Source organism: Mirounga leonina, unplaced genomic scaffold (assembly GCF_011800145.1).
Source record: "Mirounga leonina isolate KUSES-001 unplaced genomic scaffold, KU_Mleo_1.0 Mir_173, whole genome shotgun sequence".
In the NCBI taxonomy this organism is placed as follows: Eukaryota; Metazoa; Chordata; class Mammalia; order Carnivora; family Phocidae; genus Mirounga; species Mirounga leonina.
Window position 1 is genome coordinate 11290905 of NW_023270447.1, and position 11726 is coordinate 11302630.

General features: G+C 38.9%; 1 non-coding gene across 1 annotated transcript; it reads right to left on the reverse strand.

Moving 5' to 3' along the window:
* Positions 1–11034: 11034 nt before the first annotated feature.
* On the reverse strand, positions 11035–11137 carry LOC118020421. Its single transcript, XR_004681863.1, has one exon. It is a non-coding gene; the product is annotated as a U6 spliceosomal RNA (small nuclear RNA).
* Positions 11138–11726: the final 589 nt, after the last annotated feature.

Here is an 11726-nt window from a genome sequence, read left to right on the forward strand (position 1 = left end):
AAGTTAAAAGCAGTGATAACATTAAAGGTCAGATGAATTATTGCTATAGTGTTCTGGCCAAATTTCTGATAGAGTTTCCCAAAAATGTATAAAGAATCATTCTTAAGGGCCTGTCTCAATGAATTGTTCTTTATTTGCCACGCAGAACTTTGTAAATATTTAACTTCCTTCAGAGTTTGGAATGTACAAATGTGATTTATTATTTCTAATGATTGGAAAGAAGCTTGGTATCTGCAAACAATATGTATGAGTTGAAAGAGAATGAGTAATACAATGCATTTCTTTGTAAGTAGTGGCAGAACAACATCTAAAAAGAAAAAGTGAGTGATTCTCAAGATGCCTTGTCCCTTAGCATGCTTAAGAGGTGGTGTTTAAAGTAATAATAGCTGTTCTTCATTGAGTACTTATTATGTGCACTTGGACTAAGTGCTTTATGTGTGTGTTCTGCTCTCTGCAACAGAACACTGACTAATAGAGGATGCAAACTGGATTGTGTTGGGAATGTTATTTACCTATTTTGGTATGTTATAATGTCAATTATTTCTAATTCTTTTTAATGATAATTCCAAAGATCCTTGAAAAAGAAAAAGAGAGAGACAAACAGATGCACAGATAAGAGAGAGAGAAGAATTGGAGGGGGCGGAAGGTGAGAGACAAGAAGGAGGAGGAGGAGGAGTGAGAGAAAGAGAAGATGGAGGAGATTGAGACAGATTAGTTGTGAGATTCAGGCCTTTGTGGGGAGACACGACTCATGACACATAGCAAAAACACAACTTCATTATTGTCTCTCTCAGCTTTATTTCAGACATTCAATGAGAGTAATTATCTCTTGCTAGTGAATCAGAACTTGGGTAGGTTCCATAACTTTTCTGCTCTTACTTGGTTATTAAGATATCTTACCATCTCTTTTAAGAAACAAACCGAGTCTCAATAAATAAATCAGAGTTGCCAAGTCTAAGATGTTAATACACAATGAACTTGATTCAGTATCAGATGTTTTCCCTTTTTCCAACCCAGGCCTTCTTCTAGTTGATAGACATGATGGAAGAGACATTGTTGGCTTCTGTCTTCGTATGCTTTGTGCTGTTCTCCTCCTTACCACTCTTTTCATTCCAGTTTTTGAGCTTTTTCTTGACCCTACTGAGGTTTGGGAGGGCAGGTGGAGGGGAATAGAAAAGGTCATAAATTGGCTCTTCTGGGCTGAGTACTTTTCCAATGTGATTCTCTCTCTGTTGGGCATTTTTCTGTGTTTTTCTGGGCTTCTCATCCCTGCAGACCTCTCACATTTAGGTTTGTAAACCCTCTCAGATCTATCTCTATATAGCATGGTCACTTTGACTCCCTTCCACAGTCCCTAGGAATCAAGAGTCTTCTAGTTTCTTGTTCCTGGAATTTCTTTGCTTGTCCAGGTGTCCCTGCCTCACTGGGCCCACTCTGATGCCATGGTAGCTCTGTCTACCAAGGGCCTTGCATCTCATCCACCAGAAACATTCATACATCCCTTGTCCCAGCAAAAATTTGAGAGAGTAGCTCCATGCCAATAGGGCTACCCTGCCACAGGACATTCTGGCTAGCTGAGGTTTGAGTCAAGCTTCAGTCTTCTGTGCCCATCAACTACGGGGGAAAATCCAGTGGCCAATTAGGTGCCACAGGAAGTCCATTTATTATGCTGGAGAGACATGAGGTAATACTTGACCACTTCCCTGTCCTGAGTAGGTGGGAGAAAGCTCAAAGCATAGCTTTCTCCAAAGAAATCTCCTCCCAAATATTTTCCCACTTTCATTCTCTCTCTCCCTTTCTCGTTTTTATATTTTCAAGGTGAGTGAGGTGGATCCATGACTTGGGAAACTACTTTAACTTTTCAGCAGGGAGAAATTCTACATATGGTGATCTGACTCACACTCAGTTTGGCATCTGATACAGATCATACTGATGGCTCAGTAGAAATCAAGGCAGGAGAAGTTCCTCTCTAACTACATTAGTAATGACCTGCTTTGCAGTTCAAATAAGCATGACAAGGAAATAAGCAAATTATCTAATTCTAATGGTTTTATTAATTGTAATCTCAGAACCTAATATGGTTCTAGATACAAAAAAAGTACCCTGCAAATGTTCGTTTGCAGAAGGCAGGGAAGAGGAAAGGCAGACAAGTCACCTTTTATAATCTGATAAATGTACCCATATGCCAATGCCCTGCTTTTTCCCCTTTAGCTTCTGCCAGCTTTGACCTTGATCTTGCTCTTAGCCCCAACTGTCTTGTTTACTCTGCTTGCATCTGCTGTCTTTTCTTTGAGTAACTGAGCATCTGAATTTGATCATCTCTCTGAGTTCACATTTGCTACAAAACATGGTTTTGGGGTAAGCTTGACCTACTTTATTTTTATTAATTTATCAATTATTGAGAATCCACACTAAGTCAGGCATTAAGTAGGCACTGAGAATACAAAGCTTAAAAAGATACAGTCTTCGTATATTAACACAATAACTGATGCACATCACACTCATTAAGTGCTTTATGGGGATTATCTCGTTTAATACTTGCAATAATCCTGTAAAAAGATACTGTTAACTGTTATTCTCATTTCCATTTTACAGATGAAAAAATAAAACACAAGAAGGCTAAATAAATTGCTCAGGCTCCCATAGGAGTAAGATGGGTCTGGCAGTCTCATTTTTTTTTTTTTTTTCCCAAGTAGGCTCCTATGCCCAGCATGGAGCCCAACATGGGGCTTGAACTGATGACTCTAAGATCAAAACCTGAGCTACAATCAAGGGTCAGACACTTAACCAACTGAGCCATCCAGCATGGTAGTCTCATTTTTAACAATATATTATGCAACTTCATCTACTTGGTTCTGCCTGATGTATTGAATGGTTTTTGTCTGCTTCTAGGGTAGAGCTAGTGGGTTAGTACTGGGGCTGGAACTGGGGCTGGTGATGGCAATGAAGCTCCTAATGAAAATTATGGAGATGCAATATTGTGTGGGGATAAAGAGCATTGGTTAAAGTCATGGCTTCAATATTTATTAGCTGTGTGTCCTCTTTCGTATTTATTATAAGTAAGGCATAAGCCTTAATTTTCTTTTTTCTTTTTTTTTTATTCTTATGTTAATCCCCATACATTACATCATTAGTTTTAGATGAAGTGTTCCATGATTCATTGTTTGTGCACAACACCCAGTGCTCCATGCAGAATGTGCCCTCCTCAATACCCACCACCAGGCTAACCCATCCTCCCACCCCCCTCCCCTCTAGAACCCTGTTTGTTTTTCAGAGTCCATCGTCTCTCATGGTTCGTCTACCCCTCCTATTTCCCCCGCTTCATTCTTCCCCTCCCGCTACCTTCTTCTTCTTCTTTTTTTTTTCCTTAACATATATTGCATTATTTGTTTCAGCGGTACAGATCTGAGATTCAACAGTCCTGCACAATTCACAGCACTTACCAGAGCACATACCCTCCCCAGTGTCCATCACCCAGTCACCCCATCCCTCCCACCCCACCCCCCACTCCAACAACCCTCAGTTTGATTCCTGCGATTAAGAATTCCTCATATCAGTGAGATCATATGATACATGTCTTTCTCTGTTTGACTTATTTCACTCAACATAATACCCTCCAGTTCCATCCATGTCGTTGCAAATGGCAAGATCTCATTCCTTTTGATAAGCCTTAATTTTCTAGCCTGTAAAATAAGGATAATAATGATACCCACTCAGGGTTGTAGGGAAGGTGAAACAGAATTTAACAAAGTATGTGACACTCAGGGGGCATTCAATAATTTATGGCTATTATTTTTTGAACTAAATATATTTTTAAGATATAATACATAAAAAATATTCAAGTTTGAGCTTCGTTATGGAAAGTCCAAGGCTTTGCTCTTTGTAGGACATTTGAAATGAGAGACTTTTATTATTTCTATTTTAGAGAAGAAGAAAATGATGTGAAAAAACTGCCAGAGACCTGATTAAGATTGTCTAAGAATTTGGTCTTTAGAAACAAGATTTCTTGCCTCTTTGTTCTTTCTCTGTTTGTGGTGTGCATAGCTCAATGATAAGCAAGTTTTCAGCATTAGTGTTTCTTCTCCCAGAAAGGTTTTTTACCTTGAATTCCATAGTACTAGAAGACCTGTGCAATTCATGTATTTTCTACCTAGTCTTGTGATTTTAAAACGGCAAGACTGCTGCACAGTGAGTCCCCTCCCATGTGGGGGACAACAGGCACATTGGTGAAGGGTAATGGCCTCTGCAAAGATGTGCAAGACATGCATGGGGTGTGAGGGGGAGCTCACAGGGGTAGACCTTCTTTAAATTCCTAAAAGACAGTAAGGTAGTGAATGACACAACCCGGTTTCAGCTATGAATAAAAGTCTGTGTTAGAGACTGAGGTTCTGTGTGGAGTTGGGTTTGGCTGTTGGTGATACTGTCATAGTTTAGCATTTGATCTTTGAATAAAAATTGGCTAAGTAGAAGATTATGTCATCAAAATGAACAGAATGCTTTGTGACATTGGAAGACACATAAAATATGCAAAATCATTCTCACAAAAGGAAATAAAGCACATTACATCTCTTTGAGGTTACATGAACTCCAAAAAGAAATTCATAGATCTGAATTTAAAATTATTTTCTTTAAATTAAAATCCTTTTTTAGGGCACAGGTTTTAACTTTAGAAAGAAAAAATTATCCTCTAAAATGTGAGGCAAAGCTTAATTTCTTAGATCTCTATTGTTCTCCTTAGTTTATTTTAAAAGGTCCATAGGGAGTGAATCCTCAGACATGAAAACGTCCTTTAGCTGTATTCGTGGTGTCTACTATGAGTTTCCCAGAAAGCCCACTGCATCTCAGGATATTCTTGAGAAAGCACAGTGAAGAGTTGTCTCTTCAATCTTTTCCTCTGTAGCTGAATAAGGAAAAATTCAGTGGGGGGAGAATTTTTCCATTTATCTATACTAAAAAGGTAGTGAAGGGAACAGAGACAGAGAGAAAGAGGACAGGCAGCCTCAGAGAATGGAAATAAAAGGGAGGCATTCCGAGCAAACCACTTAACAGCTTCTCTGTGGCCCAAATGTGAAACCACATGCAGATCTATTCTCAAGCAAATGAAGTAATTTTCCACACTAGCTTATAGAAAAGAGCTGGATTCATCCATCAGACTAAACTGCAGTTTCCAGGAAGGTCAAAACTGTCCATTTTGACTATCATATTGATAACATCTGGCTTAGGGTTTGGCTTATGAGAGATGAACGATAATATTTGTTAAATGGCATAAATATGAGTGATCAAATTTCTCCCTCTTTATGTTACTTTTGGTATAAGAAGCTAAAGTATTTTGAATTTAAATACAAGTGTGCTTCTCTTAGCTTAGGGCAGACCCTGCAATCTATACATTTTACAATTGTTGAGCCTTATAGACTACTTTAGCAAAAACATTCCTTGGAAAATGTTATCTAAACAATAGCAATCTTTATTGTAACCGATTAATCTGAAAAACATTTTAACGAATTTAAGTAGAGATAATTTCATACTAGCATGTGTGTGAAAGGATGTAGGCCTAACTGGATCTGAACATTCCTTGTGGGGAGCTTCACCTGCTGGGGTTGATTAGATAAGGCCATTTGAAGCAGATCTCTCGATGGATTTTTGTCAAAATAGTGAATTTTATGAAGTCCCCAGCAGAGAGTAACTTGCCTTACCTGAGTTCTGGTTCTGGTCCATTTCATGGAGACAAGGCACTGAGTTGAGGTGAGTATAGGTAATTTGGGTAAAATTACTCTACAAACTCAAACTGGTTAATGTGATTTTGGAAACTATATGCGAGGTAAATTATGCAAAAGTTGTTTTTCCCCTGACTCATAGAAAGAATGACTCCCAAAGTAATTTTACCCTTCTCCTGGATTTTGGTGACTTAGCATTATAAGGCACATGAATTGCAGGATGCTTCCAGAGCCCATTATAGTCATTAAATAATGAACATTTTTCAATCTCACCAATTCCATTAAGAGTGACATCATCACTTTCTAACCCCAAAGACATAGACCTGCCCTTTGTCACATTGCAGAACAGTTTGGTGGTAGGTCTAAGATTGAAAGTTATTATTTTTATTCTAGGAGATGCTGTTTATTCTAATCATTTTATTAGCAAGTATTTATGAAAACACAAAATGTATAATTATTATAAGTGCCAGTCCCCATGGGGCAAAAGACTTAGAAGATTAGAAGTCACATTTACTGGTCATATACTGTTGGAGAAACAATATAGAAACTCATGAGAATTTATGTTAGAATGAATTCATGTAGAGATCTGATAAACCAATCTGGGTAAATAAATAAATAAATAAACCTGTTAGCCTTTTTATAATGTGTGTCTTTTTTTTTTTTTAAAGATTTTATTTATTTATTTGAGACAGAGAGAATGAGAGACAGAGAGCATGAGAGGGCGGAGGGTCAGAGGGAGAAGCAGACTCCCCGCTGAGCAGGGAGCCCGATGCGGGACTCGATCCCGGGACTCCAGGATCATGACCTGAGCTGAAGGCAGTCGCTTAACCAACTGAGCCACCCAGGTGCCCTATAATGTGTGTCTTATTTGGAATAGTAATACATGTTCAGTACCAAAGGGGGGAAAAAAAGAATCAATAATGGCTACAATAGAAGGTGTGATAGATTACACTGCTATTGATTAATATCCCCTTCCCCACCCTACTGAAGTGGCCATGTGACTTGCTTTGGCTAGGGAAGATGAATGGAAGTGATGTGTGTCACACCCAGGTAGAAGCTTCGAGAGCAGGTTCATACGTTGTCAAACTCTGTTTCTTTGCTGTGATGCCCACAGTGTTCTAGACAGAGACTACTCCCTCAGGTTAGTCCCAGAGTGAGAAGCAGTGCAGAGCTGTGGTCAGTCCACTCTAACATGACCCATGAGTAAGAAATGGAACTCTGCTTTTGTAAGCTAATGCAATTTTGTTTGTGAGTATAGCATAGCCCTGCCTAATCTGACTGCTACTGAAAGCTAGGATGGGAAGGTATCAATGAGTAAATGCAAGTTCTTGTGGGGTTGATTAGTGCGAAGTGTGGAGAATCCTTCTCTCTAGAGAAAACCGGTTGGCTGGAACTCAATAGGAAAGTCAATGATTATAGTTCGAATGGTCCTTCTGTAGGTAACATAGTGTATGCACTGCTGGTTTTGTTTTATGTGTCTATTTGTGCATATATCTATCTGTATAGGAAACTGAGGCACAGAAAAGATAAAGTTGTACAGTTGTACGGAGAGTGGCAGAGGATGGATTTAAGAACCTGGAAAGTTGGAACTAGGAGCCAGGAAGCTATTTTCAGTCTCTTGCTAATGAGTGGTGCAAATTCGAGCAATTTTATATCTCTGGGTCTCAGTTTTTCATGTTTCCAATTAAAAAGGTTGACTAGGGGAGTGTCCCGGCTAAAACTCTATAAATCTCTGCACCATCAAATAACTACATTTAAATCACCTCATGCATTATGAGAAAGAGCTGTGACATATTAGAAAGGCTTCAAATTTTGGTGTGGCCAAAGCTGTGAGGTCTGGCAAGTCTCTTACCCTTCCTGAACCTGGTCCTCATGTGTAAATTGTCAGCAATACTGATCTCAGAGATTTGTGGTCATGTCTAAATGAGATCCTATATTTTGGGGTTCCTTGCTAATTGTAAAGAACAATATAAATAAAAAATTAGCACTGTGTAAAAGACTTATTCATCCATTCTTTTATTGAGCCATCCATTCATTCATCCACCTAGCCATTCATCCATTAAATATTTATTAAATGCCATTCACAAGGGTGAAGAGTAGGGTTCCTTTCCTGTAAGGCACTCATAGTATAAGTTGGAGACAGGAGAGGGGCTATATCATCAAGGGTCTAGGACACCATGTTAGGGAGGTTAGATTTTGTCCCGTAGAAGGTGGGAATCCATGGAAGAATTTTAAGGAGAGGGAGGTGACTAAAACTATGATTAGTCTAGCAGCACCATGGGGGATGGAGGGAATGAGACGAGAGACAAGATCGGTGGCAGTGGAGCAGGCCCTCTCCTAGTTGCCGTCTGAGACCTCAGGCCATGAGAAGTCCTGAAACTGCAGTCATAGGAGACCCCTGGGTCTGCATGGGTACTGAGGTGAGAAGAGAAAGGGGTGGTAGGGACATGAGTCCATCAGTTATGCTGGCAAGGCTCACTCAGAGACAGCCTAAATTGTCTTGTTACTGGGGATCCACACACACTTTACCCTGTCCACTGTCCTGCACTAAGCTGGTACCCAGGGAAGCACTGGGGAAACTAGGAATATAATAGGTGGGTGTATAAACTTGATCTTACTTTGATCATTACATTCAGTCTGGCTTCCCTTGTAAACCAATTCCCAGCAGAACTAACAAACAGCAAACTTACTGAAAGATTGTCATACTTGTGTTATTCCTTTGTTCTGTTCTTTGTTTTCTGGTAGAAGTATCAAAAGGTGGGAAAGCCAGAGGCTTAGATAAGCCAAATTAATTCCTAATCCTCCCCTTCCATTGACCATAATAAATAAAGACAGATATTTAAGCATATAAAATAAGATCTTTCCATATGTATAAATATATATGCATACATCCTCCACATATATAAATTGAAATTAATACTTGTTCTCAAAATTTGTATTAATAAATACAGAATATCATAGACTATTAAAAAGGTGCCAACTCTGGACCCAGGTTGTCTGGTTTCAAAGCCTGGCTCATCTTCTTGCGAGCTGTGTGACCCTGGATAAGTCATCTAACTTCTCTGTGCCTCTCTTTCTTCAACTATAAATTGGAGAAGATTATGTTTCTGCCAGTTAAAAGTGTTTTGAAGGGTTCCATGAATATAAAGGGCTCAGAACAGAGTCTGGACCAAAGTAAGAGCCTAATAAATGTTAATCTTTATTAATTGTATTAGCCATGATTACTACTCATGCTGCTAAGGAGGCAAGTGTGCCTAATCATGGGCCTTTCTAAAGGTAGAAGTATCACATTTAAATGTAAGGCAAGCAAGAAATGTGCTCTTACTCAGCACAGAGGCAAATATGGTCGGAGAACAGTGAGACGGACACTTAGAACTGGGAGGTAAGTCCAGTTCCCTTTAGAGTCACCTTGTTAATTACAGCTTCTGCATCTCAAGTATTCACAAATACTCTTCTCTAGCAGAACCGATTTTGGCGTCCTCTGTTCCCTGTTCCCCATCCTCTCCCTGGTGTCATCAGCCCTGAACCTGACCCCTGCTGATTTATAGATGTACCAGCACAGAGCTTCTGCTTTCCAAGTGTCAGAATTACTGGGTGCTCACCGTAGGCTACAATGCCACGTGCAGGACATATCTGAGTGGTCTAAAACAGAGCTGTGTCTGAGTTGGCGCCAATTCTTCTTGCACCAGAAATACTTACTAATCTCCTTGCAGGTACTTTCAAACTAACTTCTTAGTAGAAGAGCAATAATCGTTATCATCACACTCTAACTTTACTCTAGATTGCTAAGTCTTTGAACTTAGGGGCTGGTTTTTATTAAAGTTATGAATTGCTATACGGATGCAGTAGGGATTCCCTCTACTTAGTTCACAAAATATAAAAAAGTGAAGCAATGGAAGAAACTGCCTGGTAAATTTGATTTTTAAAAACTTAAAAAATGGGACACCTGGGTGACTCAGTCAGTTAAGTGTCTGCCTTCAGCTCAGGTCATGATCCCAGGGTCCTGGGATGGAGTCTCGGATCGGTCTCCCTGCTCAGCAGGGAGCCTGCTTCTCCCTCTGCCTCTGTCCCTCCCTCTGCTTGTGCACTCTCTCTCTGACAAATAAATAAATAAAATCTTAAAAAACAAAAACTTAAAAAATTACCACAAAAAAGGAATGATTATGCAACAGATAGAGATGTTAGCTAATGTTATGGTGGTTATCCTTTTGCAATGTATAAATGTATGAAATCTATATGTTATACACCTTAAGTGAAACTTACACAGTGCTATGTGTCAATTATATCTTGATAAGGCTGGGAGAAAAAAAACTTAAAAAAAACTCATAATGTCAAAAATCATAGGCAATATTTAAGTGTAAATGACAAATTTGGAAAACTTTATGGGTTGTGACAACTGAGAAATGAATTTCCTTAAGGTGTAAATAATGCTGACAAATCAATAAGGAAAATACTGAAAATGGAACAAGCATAAAAAATGTGTGGCAGAAATAATTAAAATCAATAAACATGATGAATTTTCAACTTCACTAGTGATCATATAAACATGAAATAATAAAAAGATACTCTTTTTTTGCCTATGAAATTGGTAATGATTAATGATTAAAAAAAGTAATTTGGACAAAGCTACCATAAAAATTGTCTCTTGCATTGTCTAAACAGTACAGTACTGCAGGAACAGAAGCTGACAATATGTTAGCAAGGGCTAGCCAAAGGCCTTAGAAGAATCCATACCTTGGATCTGATGATTTCAGTTCTAGAAATCTCCTCCGTGGAATTAGGGATTCATAAAAAGATTTTTGTACAGAGGTGTTTACTATAGTCTTGGTTATGATAGCAAATAAATGATAGCAAATAAACCCAGTAACATCAACAACAACAAAAGAGCAAGAACAAGACAAAAACAAAACAACCTGGAAATGAGTATTTTTAATGAGTTAAAGGTGGAGAATGATTTCACAAATTATGGTTCAATCATATGGCAGAATTATTGTCCACCATATATTTTTTTAAGTTTTTATTTAAATTCCAGTTAGTGTAGAATTAATTTCAGGTGTGTAATTTAGTGATTCAAAACCTCTACACATCACCCAGTGCTCATCATAAGTGCCCTCCTTAATCCCCATCACCTATTTCACCCATTCCCTCCCAGCCACCTCCCCTCTGGTAACCATCAGTTTATTCTCTATAGTTAAGAATGTTTCTTGGTTTGCCTCTCTCCTTTCTTTTTTTCCCCCTTTGCTCTTTTGCTTTGTTTATTAAATTCCACATATGAGTGAAATCACATGGTTTTTGTGTTTCTATTTCTTTCTACCTGGGCAAAAATATGGAACCTTCATGAATTTGTGTGTCATCCTTACGCAGGGGCCATGCTAATCTCTGTATTGTTCCAATTTTAGTATATGTGCTGCCAAAGTGAGCCCTACCCACCATATTTTTTTTTAAAGAGACTTTATTTTTTTTTTAAGATTTTATTTATTTGAGAGAGAGAGAAAGAGAAAGAGAGTCCACGTTGTGGGGGAGGGGCAGGGGGAGTGGGAGAGAGAGAATCTCAAGCAGACTATCTGTTGAGCACAGAGCCCCACTTGGGGCTTGATCTCACGACCCTGAGATCATGACCTGAGATGAAATCAAGAGTCTGATGCGTGGGATGCTGGGTGGCTCAGTCGGTTAAGTGTCTGCCTTTGGCTCATGTCATGATCCCAGGGTCCTGGGATCAAGTCTGGCATTGGGCTCCTTGCTCATCAGGGAGACTGCTTCTCCCACTCTCTCTGCCTGCCGCTCCCCCTGCTTCTGCTCTCTCTCTCTGACAAATAAAGAAATAACGTCTTAAAAAAAAAAAGAGTCTGATGCTTAATGGACTGAGCCACCCAGGGGCCCCGATCATAATTTTAATGCATCCATTATTAGCCATGTTTGGAAATAATTTTTAATAACATGAAAATACATGCATATACATACATGCATATTATACATATTATATATCCTAGACATTATATCAAGCTGTTATTA